Consider the following 23,522-nt stretch of genomic DNA (forward strand, 5'->3'; position numbering starts at 1 on the left):
GTACGATATCATCTTGTTTCGGTACCATATCAAAGTATGCTGCCATTAGCAAAATAGAATGTAATGTGAGAGTTTTGAGATGAAATCAAAAACTATTTGAAAATAATAATAAAAAAAAAAAAAAGTCTAGATATGGCCAAATGTGATCATTAAACAGCAGAAGGATGTCATTTAATTAGGTAATATACAGTCACATGCACTGCGTGCCACAGAATGAATGAGAGACTCCGCTCTGCTCTGTCATCTCCTTCACATACACAGGCACGCAGGAGCGTGCACACAAACACACACACTACTACTACTTGATTTTCATGCAGTGTATCCAATAGTATCCATCTGCAGAGCCGCAGAGCAGTGTGTTTAGTGTATAAATGGCTGTGAACTCTCAAATGACCTTTTTCACCAGAGATTTCAACTCGTGAGTCGCTGGAAGTTTGATATAACAAACCCTTCAGAAACAGGAAGAACTTCAAAGATCTTTCAAAATAAAAGTTCTGCTGAAATGAGAGCTTTATTTAAGTGGATGCCTGAAATTGACATTAAAAAGACATTACGACATAAAAATATTACTAATGTATAAAAGTGTAATACTCAAAGAGTAGCAATAATACTCATAGTAACAATAATATAATATTAAATGGTTATATTATTAGTATTATTATCTGTAAGCAATATCACAAAAGCTGAATACCAGTACTGAATATCAGCATAATGTGATTCAGCCATGGCAGCCTCAGGTAATCAGATTGTTTTCATTTAATGTTTTCATTAATACTGTAAAGCTCTGTTGTGCATCTTTTTTGTTTTTTACCCAAAATAATTATTTATAAATGATTTTATTTTCATTTGATCAAAGCTGTACATTATGTATTTGATTAAACAAAATTTGATCATAACATTTAATTAAAACATTTAACATGGAATCCAGAAAAACTAAAACAGAAAAAGCATAATTTTTTGTCAATAATTTTCTGTGTAATTTCATAAAGAATCTGAGTTTTTTTTATTTTTTATTTGTTGCCTAAGTATTGAGTTAGTATCGATACCGAGGTACCAGGGCTGGTATCGTACCGAAGCCAAAATTTTGGTATTGGAGAAACCCTAATGTGAGCACATAAACATGTTAATTGATATACGTATGCCTCTACAGATACATGTTACATTAAACTTTAGATGGATGCCAAAGCATCTAAATCAAATAGTCAACATATATATTAGACATACTTGGGGGTCGTTCAAACAAGAAGTGTCAGTCTGAAGTGTTTAATTGTTTTTCTGTGAGAATGTGCTTGACGCATGTCTTTGAACATCGCAATGCATCTTGATTTTAGCATCTCTCACCATGAGGGTTGCATTTTTAAGATTCTGTGCCAAGTTTAAAAATGCATTCCAAGAAAGGATGTAATGGTTTCACTGTATATTGTGATTTTAAAACAAACGGATGCCATACCATTGACATTTTCTCATTCATGGTATTACATGAATATAAACTAAGGATTTTTTCAGAATTTGTATATAAAAACAACAACAAATAACAGCAAATGAATAATCATTTTTTATTTAAATAAATAATATATAAAGTAAGAGTATAGCTTTTAAGGAAACAACTTGTCCGATTAAAGACTAATTAATCCCGAGACTCCTGAATTTTTTTCCCCATTCAGTTTCGGTCCATCCAGCTGTTTTTGAACACACAAATCTGCCCTGTGTGAACAGTCCCTTAAATCTGCTAGTCTTTCTTCAACATTTTTTCTTAGTTGTTGTTATTGTTGTTTTTATTGCCTTTTAACCACTTTTTCTTTAGAGGAGAGTATAGAGATGACAGGAAGAGATGTGGAATAAAAGGGAATCACAGAAACAAAGAAATGTTGTGAACCGGATTTGAACTTGCATTGCCTGCATGAGCACCACAGCTCACCGTGCATCATCTAGGCCTTTGAAGATTCTTTTGACAAATCAAATCAGATAGAAAACTCATCTAAAGCTCAATAAGGGCCATTTCCATCCATTTTCAAGAGCACAAACCTCATTGACATGCATAGCATCAACCCAGCCCAGAGGCCAATGACACTGACTTTAGCCCGTAGTGCAGCGGGTGTCAGCAATTTCTTGCTCTCAATGAGATCCTTCATGCTTCAGTATCAAACAGTCCACTGGTGTCTAGCTCACCCTGACAGAAATGTCCTGCCCCTGAGGTGCTGTCATTCCAAATGTCCCAAAGAGGTTCCACTTTCTGAGAAGCCAGAGGCTAACAGAGTCCACTCGCAGTCCTTGCACATGTTTGCCCTGATTCCTCCACTAACAACATTAGATCCAGCCATTAGACTTAAAATACAGACATAAATGTAGAGGCTTGAAATTTATAAATAACTGTAAACTAGATTATTACATTTTCTGAATATAAAGTCTAATGATGATTTCCTCTGTAAAGCTCTCCGCCATGACAGGGAGTTTTGGGTGGTTGCCAGGGTGTTGCTATGCAATTGCTACTGCATTACTAGGGTGTTATGTATGGTTGCTGATTGTTTACTGATAAAGTCAAAAAAAAAATTGTACACCCAAGTCTCTATGATATTCTTGTCCCTAAACGTGGCTTAGCTTCCTCCTTTAATATTATAGTTCTTTCTAGTGCCCGACCGATATATCGGCTGGCTGATATTATCGGCCGATATTAGCCTTTCACCGATATATCGGTATCTGCGTATATTTTACCGATATGCGCCGATATGAAAACTTTTTTTCAGAACATATAATGCAGAAAACAAAGCTTTAGAATTGGTGTCATAACGTAGTTTGTCCAGCAGAGTGCGCTCCGACTCCATTGTTTACAGAGCTGACTCTGAGCTGATGGTGGCTCTGCAGACAGGGCGGAGTTAAGCGGTGTCACGGTAAGTTAACTAGTTTGTGAAATACATACTTGAAACTTAATAAACAATGACCCCATCATTTTCCCTTTTCAATATATCTAATACAACATTAACCCTGTCCCTGACAACCATGTCACTCATGTCTGTTTGCTATGTTAGCCAGCTATAGTTTGTCAGTGCAGTTAGTAATGTAGCAGATTGAAAGCTAAGAGAGCATCTTTTTGCAGCTCATTAGACAACAGTGCGGTGGTGGATTGCGTCTGATAAGTGATGATTTCATGCTATGTTGTTACATAGTTGGTGAGACACAATGCTGGAAAGTAAAATAAACAATGTCCGTCTTTTACTCTCCATGACAACGAGCTTATAGCCAACTAGCTAATCATGTAGCTACTTTCAGTAACTACATTTCCATCCAAGGATTTTTTGCGAAAAAGTTTTAGCGCATCAAAATAAAGCTGATAGAAACGCATATTATCACTAAAATTTCACAAGTGTCGACATAATATTTTCCCATTTAACTCTAGTGCATAAACTCTATGTCGATACATCAAATGTCGTGAAAAACTGGTTTGGAAACACAAGATTTTGTCGAGAAAATTGCCATTAACGCAAAAACGTAGTGTCACATGACAGAATTTACCCCAATCATGACGACAAGGTATACATCCATAAAAGCCAATTTATTGTACGCGATTATGGGTTGATCTGAACGGCATAAAGATCCGATCACTGCAAACATGACACTTTCAGGAGTGCCAACACAAATATCTCATATCATGCACATTGACAAGTGCATGGAGAACAAATGAATGGCCACTCTTTGTGTTTAATTTAATCACAGTAGTCATCCGTTTATTTATTAAAGTTGCTTTTCCACACCATTCAAAATAATAGATGGCAGTCATGGAATTAGCCCACAATATGAAAAAACATATCATGTCTGTGCACAAAGATGTTTTAAATTAAAAATAAATACACAATACTAGGAGAAAAACATCAGTGTGCTTTTTTGGAACACTAACATATAGCCCAATTCTATAAAATTATTGATTAGTTTACTTTTGAAAAAATGCTGTCAGAATTCGCTGTATTAAATTCAATAAATTACCAAACGAAAAATGCATTAAATTAAAATAATAAATTACCAAACAAAAAAATTATATTTTTAGACCTATATATGCCTTTTCTTTACACAAACTTAAATTAGCTGTACCCTGTTCTGTAGACGAATAATGTCGGCTGAATTACATTTTCTACACTTCAAGACTATAAACTATCAGAACTATTTGTCCAATGCCGAGTTCACTTTTAGAAAACGAGCTTTTGAACATTTTAAAACTTTCAAATATTTTAAATCTAAAGCTCTTTACTTCGGATCGCATTTGCTGAGCTTCTTCAGAAAATGTAAATTGTATTATGACGCTAAAATTAATTTTAGATGACAATCAAGTTCAGTTGGTCGTTAAAAGTTGCTGGACAAATATGCAGGACATAATGCAGTTGTGATGGCAATGCTTTAGATTAGATGATTGTTCAAAATAGTCTACTGAATATCAGGAATGTATCATATATGTAAACCCTGATATTACACCGCATAATTTTTTCTTTAATAGCTGTGCACACAGCATATAAACATTGATGGATGGTCCTTATACTAAGACCAACAGTTTCCCCCACTACTTGATGCAGGTTGCCAGCATGAACAGGGCCATGACGATTCGCTTTCGGGTCAGAACCAGTGGCAAACTGCGATAGGAGCAACATCAGGACCAATATTACAGTCAAATCAGAAGGGCAACTGCTCCCTTTTGATTGCAATTCCTCGTCATCTGATTGCATTTATTTGTGAAATTAAAATGACAGTTAGCTGGCAAATTTCAATGAATTGTCTCAATACTCTCCTCATTTTACCAAAACTTCGGAGGAAAAAATTTAGGGACATCTGGGAGGCGAATTAGCGATAAACACACATTTCTGTTTGGAAACGGCTTCAGGATAGATTTCTTTTGCGATAAACCAAAACTTATGTGACAAAGTGTTTTTATAAGCATGACGTCATCACGCACACCATTTTTATCGAAATAAGGCCATTTGAATGGAAACAAGCAGAAGACAGCAAATTTCTCAAAAACATTTTTACGCATTTTCACTTTGTCGATAACAAAATAGAGCGAAAAGTGGATGGAAACTAGTTGTCAGCTGAGTGGAAGCTAATGTGTAAACATGTATTCACCAAACTGTTTTGTTCAGGATTCACAGTTTGGTACCCCCTTCAACCGAACAATTCCAGTCGTTGCATTTACAAAATGTAATATTTAAAAGTCTGGTTTTCCACCTTTGAAAGTTTCCCCTGAACGTGTATAGCAGAATACGGTGCAACACCGCTGCTTATCTGTTTATCTTGACTCAGCAGTATTAATAAAATCAGCATTTGACTGATACTAAACAGTACTGATGTTTATTTAGCTATTTATTTAATTTTTATTTATTCTTTATTTTAATGGTCAGCATTTGACTGATTCTAAACAGTACTGATGTTTATTTAGCTTTTTATTGTATTTTTATTTATTCTTTATTTTCTCAGTGTTCATTTCTAGAATTTGTTGACAATGTATAATAATAATGTAAAATATTCTTTGATAAAAATATTTAAGAAAGCAGCCTTCGGAGTACCTTTGCATAGTCATATTGGTGCAAAATCAGTGAAAAATCCACATAGAAAAGGTCTGTTTTCATTCCAGCTCAAAAATGTAATATATCGGCCGCCATATTGGTAATCGGTGAATTTTCCCTCTCTAAAATCGGTATCGTATCGGTCTCAAAAATCCCATATCGGTCGGGCTCTAGTTCTTTCTAGGGCTGCAACTAACGATTATTTTGATAATCGACTAATCTAACTATTATTAGAACAATTATTCTACTATTCGGTCGATTATTGCAACGATTAATCATTAGCTCTTAACCGATTATTCAGTTTGTGGCCCGACTTAAAAGGTTGTACTAAACATGCTTACTAACAATAAAGAGGACAAAATCATCTTTTAAAAATACCTCTAAATGCCATTCACTGAATTAAAGGAAAAAAAATACTTTTTATTATGTTTAATTCAGTAAACATTTCACTACAAATAAAATCCTATTGTGATCAAGTGTTTTTGTCTTGTTTTTCATTTAACATTGTCTAAAAATTCTTAAAACAAGATACATTTATTTGAGAGGCAACATTTAAGATATTTAGACTTGCTTTAAGAGAATGTATCTTAAATATGAGTGTATTTTGTATATAAGTGTATTTTGTATATAAGTGTATTTTTTTCACTTGTTTATATTTCTGTGAGTTCAGTAAAAACAAAATATACTCATATTCAAGATCTATTCTCTAAAAGCAAGTCTACATATCTTATATGCTGCTTCTCAGGTGAATGCATCTTTTTTTAAAGAATTTTTAGATATTTTGAAATATTTGTATTTTTAATATTATATTCAACATAAAATAATAATAATATTCTGCAGTATAGCTGCTAAAGTAAATGTACGTTGTTTTAAAGGAGTTTTAGATATTTATATTGGAAAACAAGCCAAAACAAAAATCAAAAACGTATTTTGTTGCGGTGTATAATGGGGTGAAGACTACCCTCTTTCACCTTTCTGTTCACTTCAATACATCTTTAACTCAGAAAAAACAAACTCTCTCTTATTAATAAAGCTGTGTTTTGCCAATTTTCTTCACGATGAAAAATACACAGTGACATACAGGTGCATCTCAATAAATTAGAATGCCGTGGAAAAGTTCATTTATTTCAGTAATTCAACTCAAATTGTGAAACTCGTGTATTAAATAAATTCAATGCACACAGACTGAAGTAGTTTAAGTCTTTGGTTCTTTTTATTGTGATGATTTTGGCTCACATTTAACAAAAACCCACCAATTCACTATCTCAAAAAATTAGAATACATCATAAGACCAATAAAAAAAACATTTTTATTGAATTGTTGGCCTTCTGGAAAGTATGTTCATTTACTGTATATGTACTCAGTACTTGGTAGGGGCTCCTTTTGCTTTAATTACTGCCTCAATTCGGCGTGGCATGGAGGTGATCAGTTTGTGGCACTGCTGTGGTGGTATGGAAGCCCAGGTTTCTTCGACAGTGGCCTTCAGCTCATCTGCATTTTTTGGTCTCTTGTTTCTCATTTTCCTCTTGACAATACCCCATAGATTCTCTATGGGGTTCAAGTCTGGTGAGTTTGCTGGCCAGTCAAGCACACCAACACCATGGTCATTTAACCAACTTTTGGTGCTTTTGGCAGTATGGGCAGGTGCCAAATCCTGCTGGAAAATGAAATCAGCATCTTTAAAAAGCTGGTCAGCAGAAGGAAGCATGAAGTGCTCCAAAATGTCTTGGTAAACGGGTGCAGTGACTTTGGTTTTCAAAAAACACAATGGACCAACACCAGCAGATGACACTGCACCCCAAATCATCACAGACTGTGGAAACTTAACACTGGACTTCAAGCAACTTGGGCTATGAGCTTCTCCACCCTTCCTCCAGACTCTAGGACCTTGGTTTCCAAATGAAATACAAAACTTGCTCTCATCTGAAAAGAGGACTTTGGACCACTGGGCAGCAGTCCAGTTCTTCTTCTCCTTAGCCCAGGTAAGACGCCTCTGACGTTGTCTGTGGTTCAGGAGTGGCTTAACAAGAGGAATACGACAACTGTAGCCAAATTCCTTGACATGTCTGTGTGTGGTGGCTCTTGATGCCTTGACCCCAGCCTCAGTCCATTCCTTGTGAAGTTCACCCAAATTCTTGAATCGATTTTGCTTGACAATCATAAGGCTGCGGTTCTCTCGGTTGGTTGTGCATCTTTTTCTTCCACACTTTTTCCTTCCACTCAACTTTCTGTTAACATGCTTGGATACAGCACTCTGTGAACAGCCAGCTTCTTTGGCAATGAATGTTTGTGGCTTACCCTCCTTGTGAAGGGTGTCAATGATTGTCTTCTGGACAACTGTCAGATCAGCAGTCTTCCCCATGATTGTGTAGCCTAGTGAACCAAACTGAGAGACCATTTTGAAGGCTCAGGAAACCTTTGCAGGTGTTTTGAGTTGATTAGCTGATTGGCATGTCAAAATATTCTAATTTTTTGAGATAGTGAATTGGTGGGTTTTTGTTAAATGTGAGCCAAAATCATCACAATTAAAAGAACCAAAGACTTAAACTACTTCAGTCTGTGTGCATTGAATTTATTTAATACACGAGTTTCACAATTTGAGTTGAATTACTGAAATAAATGAACTTTTCCACGACATTCTAATTTATTGAGATGCACCTGTATATTATGATTCAATAAGTCGTGAGCCATCACGTTATAATCTAGCTGCATTAAGGAGTCTGCCAGGCAAAAAAAAAAAAAAAAAAAAAAAGGTCTGACAGCTTAGGAGAGTAATAGCTCACTTCTCTTAAACTAGCCGTGTGATTTATGGTATCATTCATGACCATAGCACGAAGAGCGTGGGATGAGTTGTGTCAAAATACTTAGGTTTAGAAGTTTCATAAAACCCTTTTAGCAGGCACCACAAAAAAAGATAGTTTTCTATTTTCAAAGTAGGATTATCTAAAAATATGAGAAATATTAGTAAGAGAATGGTGTTCATATTTGTTGAATTTATCGCATAAACAACAAACTGTAATACAAACACAAATGTAATCTTTCTAAAGATGGAAGGAAGATCCCTCCCATATTTGTGTTTATAGAGCTTCAAGGCAAACCAGAACAAATCTTAAATCCAGCTGATTTCCACTATTACACAACAATGCTTGATATCAAAATTTGCTGGAGACACAACCTAGTAACAAGCTTCACCTCCATTCACCAAACATTCTCGGAATACAGATGTGCTGTTGGAATTCTAAAAGGACCGATCTGTGATTGGTCCAGATTGCTGCTGCCTAAACATACATATATTCCGCAGACACTCCTTAATTCAGAGGTCTGCACACGTTCACACGCCCCGTGCATCACTGCCTCATCACTAAAACACGCAAGACGCAAGACAGCCGGATAGATCACTGTGAGGCTTGGAAAAATGTTACCAAATACAGTGCACGGAGTATGCAATTTTATCTCCCCTCTCCTTCTCTCTCTGCCTAAGAGGGATGATATGAGGAGGACCATAAGTAGAGCTCTTTCATACACTCAGTTCCTGCCTTAAACCTCTGTCTAACTTTCTCCAAAAAGAATAACAACAAAATGCTGTGTGCCTAGTGATGGGAATCATAAGGAATTTAATGATTTTTATTCCAATTCCAATTCAACAATGATTACATTAACAATTCTTAATACTTTTGAGGAAGCCCCAAATAATTGATCCAAACTACAGTATATTATACCATTGACAATCAGGATTTTTCCTTTATATTCATCTTGCTTTCGCTGCTTCATAAGCGCTAAATATTATGAGTTTCATGTCAAATGCGGATGTGCACCAGGCCATTCAAGCCTGGTTTTGTGTGTGTTGCGTGATCCACCGCAGAATCGCTTGCGCAAGTGACAAGCTTTGCATAACTGTATCTCATGAGTGCAAAGGTGCGCACGCATCACATGCTCAAGTAAATCGTTTTCTCTCTATATCATGGTGCAGACCACAAAACTTAAGCGACCCATTTGAATTCTACTGAGAATTTTCTATTTTAAAGCGCTAAAGAGCAACTCAACCATTTAAAATGGCTAGACAGCCCCATCAATCTGAACAGCACTGATGAGGGACAATGAGTGTGTTTACATGCACAATCTTACACCGATTATCCTTAATATGCCAACAACGTGTTAAGTCATAAATGGTTTAAACAAAAAAGGCTCAACACATTTTGATCGATCGACATGACACATTTCGCAGATTTTGTGCTACATGAAAACACCTATACCGCAGTTCTTACTGGCCGATCCAAAAGCACTGGGTAAAAACATAGATTTTCCAATGTTTTGCGATCTTCGTTTGAACAATATTGATTCTTAAATCCCAAGATCGATCTTTTACTCCATGCAGAAACCCTCTACAATGAGAGTAAATCAATTGCATATGCAACCAAATTTAACGCTATGTGACTAAAAATGTGTGTGAATAGCCATTGGCTGGTCAACTTTCAGATTTCGCCCATTAGTGATTGAGAAGTAGCCTATAGTGGCAACAAGTTTAGCACGACGAGATACACGCAATCCATTTGTTATTGAATAATGTATCTTTTAATACCCTTTTTCTTCTTTACAGTCAATTGTTGATTAAAAGCAACAAAAAAAAGAAACAATTAATTTAAATCACATAGCTAAAGACACTGCACGTTCTCAAGTGTTTTGCGCATGCCTGTTTACGTTTTTACATCAAAAGCAGAGAATAACCCGATGATTTCAAATCTCATGTAAACTTGGTTATCTGGTGTTGTCTGATTTTTTGAATGGGCTTATTTTTGGTAGTTATCAGTGTTTTGGTGTTCATGTAAACACACCGACTGTTCTTATTGTGTGTTTGCTGTAAATTCAGTTGAGAATTTTGGTAGTGTTCTGTCCACATCAGCAAAAAATTGTAGACGTTTAAGAATTATTAGTGTAACTGACTGTCATGAAAATTGTTTGGTTCCAGTATTTACGATTGTTGATTCCCAACCCTATGAGTGCCTAATCCACTTCATCATTCTTTCCTTATTTGTTCTCCATCTGCTTTTCATAACCTCAAGGTCTCATTCTGTCTCTCTCTCTCTGGGTTTGGTTTCTGCACGATTTAGTAAGATGACTAACTCTGCAGTCAGTCAGTCAGTTGGAGGTACACAGTGAGTCAGCCCATGACCCTTCGGCCTGCTGCTACAATACCGTCTGACCCCCAGAGCCATCAGCCCCTCTGCGAGCATGCCATCCTGTCCTTGTTCTTGAACACACACTTATACAATCAACAGAACAACAACCACACACACACAAAGCCACTGAGTCGTGACTGAGGGGGCCACAGTACCTCTTTTCATACGTGCTGATGCTAGTCTGAAAAACACACTAGCAGGAGAGCAGGGAAGGCAGCCGTTAGTGTGTGAGAGAGACAGTGCAGGTGTGCCTCTGCCAAAGGACACAGCAGCAGATATGTTTGGGTACAGGGAGGCTATTCCCTCACGGCTGAGGGAGGTGGGAGGACTTCAGATGAATGACTGTGTAAAGCTGACGTGAAATTAAAAAGCATTAGGATGATGCAGAGGAGCGGCTCATGATCCTCCACAGCTCTCTGACTCAATTTGGCACTCGTTTAAAACAAAGTTGAAATGAGACACCATCAAAATGTACCTTCTCAACTATCCATTTTAAAGATGAATTATTTACAAAAACTGTGAAATGATCCCACATCAAACATGATTTTTAAAGGGTCCATATCCTACACTTTTGTAGAATTTTTGTTATGAAAAAAAAAAAAGTCTTAATTTAGCTTTACATGGTCATTCTCCACTCTCCCTCTGAACTTTAATACTTCTCTAAGTAAATGGCCTCTGTTATGATTGGTTTCTATATTTTGACGTAGTTCATTGGGGTGGGCAAAGTTGCTTAATTATTGACTATGTGTTGATATGTAAAAGTGGACAGTAATACTGTATGTTTGTATGGTTTTGACACTAATACCATGACGTTTTTGAAGCTTGCACCAGATGCAACACATAATTTGTCTGTCCACACTGAAAGAAAAAATGCAACGGAACAAAATCCCAACCAAATAGAACATATTTGATGTTTAATTAAATTACATTTTGAATAACATTTTCAGACTTCACTGTGGATGGGGCATGTAGAAGAAACCAAAACGACTGACAAAATGTCCAGTTGCTTATCACTTGTCGTAGTCACAGCTGGTTAGGACACAGTGTTAGTTTCCATAAATGATATAGGTGGACTGACGAGGGAGCTTTTCGTTATGAACGTTGGAGTCTACATAGTACAAGAAACACTTATTTTAAAAGAGCAAGGAAATCCTGTTTTCCATGTCCCTTTTAAAAGTTATATGATTACCAACACTACAAACCCCTGATGCTTGCAATCCTAAAGTTACATCATGTTGGCTTGTCATGTAACGGTCCCTTATGTCACATTTAAAGCCAGTCGCACAGCGGACAAGAAGCAGCATGCCACGTCGTGCCGTGGGTAGGACAAGCCACAAGTACTGCACACAGGATGCATCGATGCCAAGCAGGTGGCAGTCAAAAACTGTGAATCTAGTCACCGTAAACAGATAAAGGTTACAAAGCTTTTTGCAATTCTTTAAGAATAAACTAAGTGACTTAATGAGTTTGCCGGTTAGATATGATTGGAGAGTAACGGAATACATATAACGGGATTATATATAAGTAACTGTATTCCACTACAGTTATAATTTAAATCATTGGTAATTAGAATACAGTTACATTCAAAAAGTATTTTGATTACTGAAGAGATTACTTTGCATTTTATTGTCATTTGTTTCATTTAATATTTAGTCCTTTCAGTTGGAAAACATTTATACATATAAATGATGCGATCCAAAGTGCATTTGAACAGCGATGAAACACTTTCTTATGATGTGTTACATTCATATGAGCAGACAGAGAAGTACGTTTGAAGGAAGTTTGCAGAAACTTCCGGTACTTTCTCTTTAAGAATTCCGGCATTTCTGTAAAGAGTGAGAGACTTGAATGGCTTTATCTCATTCATGTTATGCGTGATTAGAATTAAATCTTAATGTTATATAAAATTAATATTTGTTGTTTGTCATCAACAACTGAATGTAGAGAACAGAAAGGGTATTAAAAGAGACATTACTCAAAGACAAATGGGTTGCATGGATCTCGTCTTTGGACACACATTACACAGAACAACTTTTACTCTCAACATGCAGTGAAAGGATCTCGCTGCTGAATACTCCACCACAATACTACACAATTACTGGTGAGTGAAATCTATACATATACCAGCCAGTTGCTAAATACAGGTGCATCTCAATAAATTAGAATGTCGTGGAAAAGTTCATTTATTTCAGTAATTCAACTCAAATTGTGAAACTCGTGTATTAAATAAATTCAATGCACACAGACTGACACACAGACTTTAAGTCTTTGGTTCTTTTAATTGTGATGATTTTGGCTCACATTTAACAAAAACCCACCAATTCACTATCTCAAAAAATTAGAATATTTTAACATGCCAATCAGCTAATCAACTCAAAACACCTGCAAAGGTTTCCTGAGCCTTCAAAATGGTCTCTCAGTTTGGTTCACTAGGCTACAAAATCATGGGGAAGACTGCTGATCTGACAGTTGTCCAGAAGACAATCATTGACACCCTTCACAAGGAGGGTAAGCCACAAACATTCATTGCCAAAGAAGCTGGCTGTTCACAGAGTGCTGTATCCAAGCATGTTAACAGAAAGTTGAGTGGAAGGAAAAAGTGTGGAAGAAAAAGATGCACAACCAACCGAGAGAACCGCAGCCTTATGATTGTCCAGCAAAATCGATTCAAGAATTTGGGTGAACTTCACAAGGAATGGACTGAGGCTGGGGTCAAGGCATCAAGAGCCACCACACACAGACATGTCAAGGAATTTGGCTACAGTTGTCATATTCCTCTTGCTAAGCCACTCCTGAACCACAGACAACGTCAGAGGCGTCTTACCTGGGCTAAGGAGAAGAAGAACTGGACTGTTGCCCAGTGGTCCAAAGTCCTCTTTTCAGATGAGAGCAAGTTTTGTATTTCATTTGGAAACCAAGGTCCTAGAGTCTGGAGGAAGGGTGGAGAAGCTCATAGCCCTAGTTGCTTGAAGTCCAGTGTTAAGTTTCCACAGTCTGTGATGATTTGGGGTGCAATGTCATCTGCTGGTGTTGGTCCATTGTGTTTTTTGAAAACCAAAGTCACTGCACCCGTTTACCAAGAAATTTTGGAGCACTTCATGCTTCCTTCTGCTGACCAGCTTTTTAAAGATGCTGATTTCATTTTCCAGCAGGATTTGGCACCTGCCCACACTGCCAAAAGCACCAAAAGTTGCTTAAATGACCATGGTGTTGGTGTGCTTGACTGGCCAGCAAACTCACCAGACCTGAACCCCATAGAGAATCTATGGGGTATTGTCAAGAGGAAAATGAGAAACAAGAGACCAAAAAATGCAGATGAGCTGAAGGCCACTGTCAAAGAAACCTGGGCTTCCATACCACCTCAGCAGTGCCACAAACTGATCACCTCCATGCCATGCCGAATTGAGGCAGTAATTAAAGCAAAAGGAGCCCCTACCAAGAATTGAGTACATATACAGTAAATGAACATACTTTCCAGAAGGCCAACAATTCAATAAAAATGTTTTTTTTATTGGTCTTATGATGTATTCTAATTTTTTGAGATAGTGAATTGGTGGGTTTTTGTTAAATGTGAGCCAAAATCATCACAATTAAAAGAACCAAAGACTTAAACTACTTCAGTCTGTGTGCATTGAATTTATTTAATACACGAGTTTCACAATTTGAGTTGAATTACTGAAATAAATGAACTTTTCCACGACATTCTAATTTATTGAGATGCACCTGTATATACATTTTTAGTCAGATAGCGCGAAATTTGGTTGGAATTGTGAGTGATTTCCTCTCACTGTGTAGAGGGTTGCGCATAGAGTAAAAGATCGGCCTTGGGATTTAAGAATCGATTTCAAGATTGTTCAAATGAAATTTGTATACACCCCTAATATATAGACAATGTATCTTCTATTCATGGCTTAAGTAAATAATCTTATAATGAAATAATAATAAATGTCCCTTAATAACAATTTGGGTTGAATTTAATGGACAACTATGTGAGTGGCACTCCATGGCGCGGAAAATTCTTTAGCAGCCTCCGGAGTCATAGGTCTTTTTCCAGTTGATTTCTTCACTCAATCTAGATCAGTTAACATGAATACATTGACGTGCAGAGTTGCCGAGCTGGTGTAAATTTAACTACATTGGTACGTTCATGTAGAGACATTTTCCAAGACAAAGGTCTATAAAATACAATAACAGATGATAACTGGTGCATATTATGGCCACAGCATGTTAGCGTTATTATTAGCGTCATGAATGCAGAATGTAAACATGACAAGTTACACATTATCTACTGCATATATATTACTTAAATCATCATCGAGTGGTTAAAGCAGCTTCTTTAACCTATCTTACGTGTAGTGTTGTCAAAAGTACCGGTACTTCAGTAACAAGTCGGTACTAAAATGATAAAGATGTAACGATACCAGTTCTACAGTACCGGTAGTACCGAGCACAGACTCTATCCGGTACCAGCATGCATTATGACTGACACACGGCTGCTTTAAAATGCTCACACACTTATTTGAGCATGTGCTCTGTTACTCCTTTTACACTGAAATGCACAACTAATCAAATTAAAATCGTGATATGGCCTAGTGTGATTCTTAAACCGCAAAATGCTGCAATCTTAGTCTGTATGTGCTGCATGAGCTTTAAATGAATGTGTGAAGCAGACCGCTCATACACTGGAAACTCCACAGACTATGAGAATCATTCACATTGAATGAGAGATGACAGAGCAGAGCACTAATCCACTCTGAAGTGTTATTTTTATACAATTTATATAATTAAATCACAGCATTTGTGCTTTAATGATAACAATGAGCCATGTAGCGAACTGTTTATCTGGAGACGTTAAACTTCTGTCAAAAATACACGTCAAAATAAAAGCACAATTAATAAAAGCTAAACGCCTGAAATTGAAGAAATGGCAAATTAAATATATTATAACTGTATAGTAAAATGTAATCATCACTGTAGAAATTATAATAATGATTATTATAATAATAATAAATAATGATTAATGAATAATTACGCAATATATCACAAACAAGAGTGCTTTTGTACTGAAAAGGTTGTTAAAAAAAATGCAATGGAATGCTGACAAGTAATTGTTCTATTTTTTACTTATAGTTAAGGAACATTTTTTGATTAGACACCATTTTGATAATGAAATTAAATTAAACTTTAAAACATGGAATTCTGGAAAAATAATGATTTGGGGAAAAAATAAAACATTGTCTGTGTCTGCTTGTACTTTTACATTTTGTTGCTGTCTCTCTCTGTCTCATCATCTCTTTCTACTTCTCTCTCAACTTCTGTTTTTTTTTCTCACAAAGACACAAAGCCCTGCTGAACAAGTGTTATAAATACTTGAAGGAAACCTGCATATCTTTTAATTTATTATTTACATTGAAATGTAACTTAAAATAGGCTAAAGGAGTGTGTTCAATAGCACATTATCATATTAGCAAATTTTTACTGCGGTATCGAGAATAGAGCCCGACGGATATGGGATTTTTGAGACCGATACTGATTTCCCCATTTTAGAGAGGGAAAATTCACCGATTACCGATCTGGTGACCGATATAGCTAATTTTTGAGCTGGAATGAAAACAGACCTTTTCTATGTGGATTTTTCACCGATTTTGCACCGATATGACTATGCAAAGGTACTCAGAAGGCTGCTTTCTTAAACAAATATTTTTATCAAAAGAACATTTTACATTATTATATACATTGTCAACAAATTCTAGAAATGAACACTGAGAAAATAAAGAATAAATAACAATAAAATAAATAGCTTAATCAACATCAGTACTGTATGTTTAGTATCAGTCAATGGCTGACCACTTAAATAAAGAATAAATAAAAAATAAAACAAATAGTTAAATAAACATCAGGGGCCAGTTGCACCAGCTATACGTACGTTACAACTTAGCCTAGTTATGGCGTAAATGGGCACTAAGTCACAATTTACGCTCTACTAAATATTTGAGCGTTGCCTCATTATATTTATGTAGGATGTAACCCTACGTATAAACTAAATATATACGGCAGCCTCCGACCAGGAATAACTGATGGAATAAAAAAGCAGACTCATTTAATGACATCAATGAGCTCATGTTTTGGTTGACAGGCATCAGTCCTTTCGACATATATGATGATGTTGGCATTTACACTCATTTACATTTACGAGAGAGAAAAACAAATTTTTAAGCGGCTCTTCAGCATGAAACCGATCTAACGGTGCCGTTTTTAGGGTGCGTCGCCCAGTGTCAAGTTTCAACACATTCAAAATATATATATAAAGGATATTAAAATGAATTAATGTCTATTTTTCCAGCCTGTTGTATTAGTATTTATCACCCCTCATTTATTTTAGAAACAGTTCCTATATATTATTATTTACACAGAGCGAATATAACTCTGAGAGAACGAAATAGGGTCCCCTACACCCTGATCAGATGCGATTCTGGGTGCCGTTCACATGTGAAGCATTCTTGGTGTTCAGAAACATAAGAATTTGCACTTCTACATTCATCCTCTTTAAAGCGGCAACACTAAAAAAAATTAAGCTTAATAAAGTTTATCTAGATTTTTGAAGAAAATATAAATATATACAGTATAAACTAGTCAACCAGCAATAGTTGGATAGCTAGGCAACTTGTCAAACATCGTGGCCATCACTAATTGTGAGTGTATTTGTGAGTGAAAGAGTCAGCGAGTGCTTCATTGATCATGTGAGCAAGTGAGAGCAGCTTCATTCGTGTGCCTATATCCTTTCCTCAGAACACAGTGTTCCAGTGGTCCTGCAGGAGAGAGCAGAGTAACCATGTGACTCCTCTGCGCTGCTCTTCAACTATGGAGCCTGACAGCTAACCTCCACATCACAGATACACACAAATGCAGTACTAACAACTATTCAGACATTCAAAGTACTCTCATAAACAGGTCTGTTCGCAATCAGCACTAATTTAATGCAGACCAGAGCACAGGAAAACAAAACTGTCAAATTAAAGCTGAATATTTTCAATGCAATTTTTTCAAAGTTAATTTACTTTCTCCTACCCCAGCTTAATATGGACAGACAACTATAAATAAGCCATTTGGAGGTTGATTGCCCCAAGAAGTGTAAACATTGTGGCTCTGTGGCGCTCTGTGTTCGTTTAAGCATCCCAACCAGCCCGACACAGCAACACTGGCACAACCAATGGCAAACGTTTGTGGCAGTACTATGTGTTTGTCCAACCAATGGAAGACAGGGGGAGTGTTCAGAAAACTGATTTGATTTAGATTTTTTTTCAATTCCATTTGGTGACACTAATGGAGCACAAAGCACACACGTTACTTTAAAGACTCTAAAATAAAACTTCATGATTTTTAGATCTATGATAACGTATTCTGAAAGCAGACTAATAAAAATGTGACCGATGCATTAAAAGCTGCAGTCAATGATTTGATGAATGTTTAGAAAATAAGAATTGATAAAGAGGTCTGAAAGGGGGCAGAGTTAGAATAGAGGGGCTCCACTGTCTTAAGATGGCCCTTTTCTTTGTGACCCATTCATTACTGAGGTAAACAGGAAATTATGTCATCCTTTTGGTTATGCTCTCCTTCTGACACACACAGTCCTTTTTTCAAAAAACTAAAAAACACAGCTAAGATGCACCGGCCAGTCCTAGCCGAGGAGAGGGGGTGGAGGGCGAAAAACTTGTACTGCGACACTGGTGCTCTACACTCCACTAGGAGGGAGGGAGAGAAAAAAACAGAAGATGAGAGAGAACTAGAGAAAGAGATGATGAGACACAGAGAGACAGCAACAAAATGTAAAAGTACAAGCAGACACAGACAGAGAGACGGGGAGAGAAAGTAAAAGCTATAATGGAAACAGAAATAGCGGAGACAAAATGGAAAAAAGAGAGGAAGAGAAGAGGGTTGTCCTGGCAGGCAGCCAACGCAAACAGAATGAAGCCAGTTTCCCAGCCCAGAGCTACACCAAACCCCTCCATCACAAATACACACATACACAATAACAAACTCTAAATTATCCATCCTGAAACCCTGCCCTGACTTCACAAACTGGCGGGAATTTCAAATCGAACTCAACATGGCTTCTGCACACATGCGTTTGAAAGCACAAAATTGGCCATAAGTGGTTCTGCTGACATTTGGAAACTATGTAGAACTGTTTATTTGGCAGGGTTCCCACACTTTTGACTATTCCATGACCTTTCAATTTGTTTATAATTACTGGATAAGGAATTTTTAAAAGTCATTTTGCTGAGGTGGATTTTCAATTGTAGGTCAGGTAAAAATATTTTAGAATTATTAGATGATTACATATTAGTGTACAAATTTCACCAATAAAACTGTCGACAGACTGATGTTACCACACAGGCTAGCAGGCAACTTTTTTTTACTTCACATGCAATCCAACATTTTAAGGCAAAGTAAAATAAGAAAATATACACTATATTGCCAAAAGTATTCGCTCATCTGCCTTTAGATGCATATGAACTTAAGTGACATCCCATTCTTAATCCATAGGGTTTAATATGACGTCGGTCCACCCTTTGCAGCTATAACAGCTTCAACTCTTCTGGGAAGGCTTTCCACAAGGTTTAGGAGTGTGTTTATGGGAATTTTTGACCATTCTTCCAGAAGTGCATTTGTGAGGTCAGACACTGATGTTGGACGAGAAGGCCTGGCTCGCAGTCTTCGCTCCAATTCATCCCAAAGGTGCTCTATCGGGTTGAGGTCAGGACTCTGTGCAGGCCAGTCAAGTTCTTCCACACCAAACTCGCTCATCCATGTCTTTATGGACCTTGCTTTGTGCACTGGTGCGCAGTCATGTTGGAACAGAAAGGGGCCATCCCCAAACTGTTCCCACAAAGTTGGGAGCATGGAATTGTCCAAAATCTCTTGGTATGCTGAAGCATTCAGTTCCTTTCACTGGAACTAAGGGGCCAAGCCCAGCTCCTGAAAAACAACCCCACACCATAATCCCCCCTCCACCAAACGTCACAGTTGGCACAATGCAGTCAGACAAGTACCGTTCTCCTGGCAACCGCCAAACCCAGACTCGTCCATCAGATTGCCAGATGGAGAAGCATGATTCATCACTCCAGAGAACGCGTCTCCACTGCTCTAGAGTCCAGTGGCGGCGTGCTTTACACCACTGCTTCCGACGCTTTGCATTGCACTTGGTGATGTATGGCTTGGATGCAGCTGCTCGGCCATGGAAACCCATTCCATGAAGCTCTCTATGCACTGTTCTTGAGCTAATCTGAAGGCCACATGAACTTTGGAGGTCTGTAGTGATTGACTCTGCAGAAAGTTGGCGACCTCTGCGCACTATGCGCCTCAGCATCCGCTGACCCCGCTCTGTCAATTTACGTGGCCTACCACTTCGTGGCTGAGTTGCTGTCATTCCCAATCGCTTCCACTTTGTTATAATACCACTGACAGTTGAGTGTGGAATATTTAGTAGCAAGGAAATTTCACGACTGGACTTGTTGCACAGGTGGCATCCTATCACAGTACCACGCTGGAATTTACTGAGCTCCTGAGAGCGGCCAATTCTTTCACAAATGTTTGTAGAAGCAGTCTGCATGCCTAGGTGCTTCATTTTATACACCTGTGGCCATGGAAATGATTGGAACACCTGAATTCAATTATTTGGATGGGTGAGCGAATACTTTTGGCAATACAGTGTATGTGTATTTTTTGGTTTTTTTTTTTTTTTTCATTAATTTTGAAAGACTTTTACTAATTTCCAGGACCTTCTCATTCCTAGGAATCACAATTTAAAAATTCCTTGATACTGATAAAATTCCAAGTTTTCCATGACCGTGGGAACCCTGAATTAAAAGGAAGAATTCAAATAGAACTAATCAGGAGAACATCAAGATACACAGAAAAGGTGTGGCTTACACGAGGCTTGACTTCTGAAAATAAAGTTGCAGTGGTATAACGTATATGTGGGGAAAATAGGAAAGAAGCTACATATCACGTCCAGCATTAAAGGTGCAATATGTAATATATTTACTGTACTAAAGCATAAAATTATCATAATATATTATCAGAGATTAAGGAAACATGCCAAGTTGAAATACTGGCTTCTCTGAAAACAATGCTACAGCCAGTATATTCTACTTTGAAATGTCCGTTCCAGGCCGGAATTTCTGTTTATGTTTTGGCCCGTGTGATCCCGCCCACTGCCCATTTCCCAGTAGTATTTTCGACACCCCGGGTTGCCAGATTTGACACAAGTTAGTAGGCAAACACAGCGCACTGCAGCCATGGAAGCCAGCAATACATAGAGTTTTAAAAAATACACATGAGCTAGTTTATCATTTGCAAACATAACAACTTTGCAAACGTATACATTAGCTGATCAATTTACAGTGTAAGGCTCATCACTTGCCATTGTCAGTTTGCTCGTTCCTGTTGCATGTTCTCAACCTGGCAACCCGCTTGAGCTTCGAGTCTAGGGAGGAGGGGGCGGGGGAGACAACTCTCTCCAGTATTTTGAATTTGGACTGTACCCATTTTAAACACTTGATGTCAATGTTACATATTGCTCCTTTAAGCTCCATTAACTGGGTTTCAATCCACGTATTTTTGGGATATCGCATAAAAACTGTTGTATGGAAACATCAAGCTGTGAATAAAATATACACAAAAAAACAACCTATATGCTCGCTTGAGGTGGATACATTTTTTATTAGATAAGAAGAAATGCGCATAAACTATGATGGAAATGCATTCACCGAATAAACTTCTATTGAATTTATTAGGTATACAAGATGCACATAAAAAAGGCATGTGACTAAATAACTCGTTCATAACTGGACTAACCAGACGACCAATCATTGCATCTGAAATGTTGCTCTGGTCATCCTGAAATAACAGTGTCCTTATAATCCAAAGCCTGCAAAGTGTTTGCAGAGCAAATAACTTGAATACAAACCTGAACTGTGCTGAAGAGCAGGTTTATTGACACTTTATTTCAAGGTTTATTGAAAAACATATTATAAATATACTCACAGCAAAGACATAAGGAAGGAGGAACATACACACATAGTTCTCACAGAACTGTGTGATGTGATGTCGCTCCAAGACATGGAGACAAAGTTCTTCTTGAGTGTTTTGTCTGTGCGCTCTAAACCGTAATATTTTATTAAGAAAAGAGTCACAGTGGCTACAATTTCTCTGGAAGTGACGATTTTGTTCTTTTGAACACATGGGATGGAAACTGCTTTATTCAAACATTGTTTTTGCGATATTATGGTTTACGCATACATTTTATTCGCAACTTGGATGGAAACATAGCTATTGACCCTTCACTTTGCAGGTTGTATTTTCCCCATAAAAAATGTATTTGAGCTGCTAAAGTGACGGAGCCAGTTTGTACCTAGGCACATCTCAATCAACTCAAGTGTGTCAGACATGGTCCAATGGCTATTCATCCAAACAGGGGGGCACAGCATTTGGCCCAGTGCGGCATCAACAGCCAATGAAACTCTGCATGCACACAAATGTATGAAAACACGTATAGATATTTGCACAAGTCTGCAAGTAAATCTGCTCATGGTAATTTCGGTGCACATATGCATAGAATACATACTGCTAAAGTAACAGGCATTAAGATGGTGACGATGAGACAGAAAAAGACAAGAAAGTATAAAGGGAAGGAGATACAAAAACACAGATAAACTATGAGTATCCAAAGTAGTCACCATTTTAGGTACCCTATACTATTGTCAGTATATATGGATCAAAGTCTGACTAACAGAGTGGCTTCCCACATGAATGTCACATATCTTTGAGTGAGTGAGTGAGTGAGTGAGTGTTTTTCTACACAACAGTCCTTGCAGTCTATACTTCCAAATGGAATACGAAAAAGGCTCAAATATAAATCAAGCTTTATTACCAAAACAACTCGCTTTCCAGACATACTGATGAAAATCAATAGAACATTACCATACTTTACTTAAACAGATCATTCTATAAAAGAATGAGTGAGTGCATGCGGGCATGCAGAAAACCCCATCAAACGTAGCAGCCCGACGTGTCAGAGCAGTGCAGTGAGGAATGATGGATGCCAGTCTGAATGCAGTTCCTACACAGACAGACACATTTAAATGGATAGTTCACCAAAATAAAAAAAAACAAAAAAACAACTCTTGTCATCATTTATTCACGTTCATGCTGTTCCAAACCTGCATGACTTTTTCTTAGGTGGAATGCAAAAGGAGATGTTAAGCAGACTGTTACACCATGTTCTAACCAGACGTGATGTTGCGACACACGATAAAAGGAATCTTCTCCATGTTAATCAGATATTTTGTCCTAACCAGCCATGACACACAACAAGCGACAGCGACAGGGCTTTCTATTTTTGAAATGGTTTCTACTTCTGTGACATCGCGCCAGGCAGCACAGTCAAAAAATGGATCTAAAATTATTCTTTTTACAGTATATTAAAGCCTGCATCTCACTAGCCAGTTCAGAACAACTTGGTTTTGGCCGAGGTTTTCACAAAACTACTGAATGTTGTGCTTGAGGTCTCGTTCTCTTCAGTCACACACACACACACACACACACACACACAGTTTCAGAATGGCAGAGGGGAGACATACCGGCTCATAACTTTCTCTCTGCTTCCCTGTCACATGGAGATCAGCGAAATAACAACAGGAGTACCGCGTGAACATAAACAATAGTAACAGACTGAATAAGGATGCGATTCATGAGTACGGTGACGCCATTCGAAGGGCAGACGTGTGAGAGACAGCTC

At 37.5% G+C, this 23,522-nt stretch overlaps 1 protein-coding gene across 2 annotated transcripts in view; it reads right to left on the reverse strand.

Annotated features, from left to right (window-relative positions):
• LOC127411771 (RAC-gamma serine/threonine-protein kinase) overlaps positions 1-23,522 on the reverse strand; it is a 165,806-nt gene that overhangs the window by 126,201 nt on the left and 16,083 nt on the right. The gene's annotated exons all lie outside the window — the stretch shown is intronic.

The sequence above is a fragment of the Myxocyprinus asiaticus genome, chromosome 21 (genome assembly GCF_019703515.2).
Source record: "Myxocyprinus asiaticus isolate MX2 ecotype Aquarium Trade chromosome 21, UBuf_Myxa_2, whole genome shotgun sequence".
Lineage (NCBI taxonomy): Eukaryota > Metazoa > Chordata > Actinopteri > Cypriniformes > Catostomidae > Myxocyprinus > Myxocyprinus asiaticus.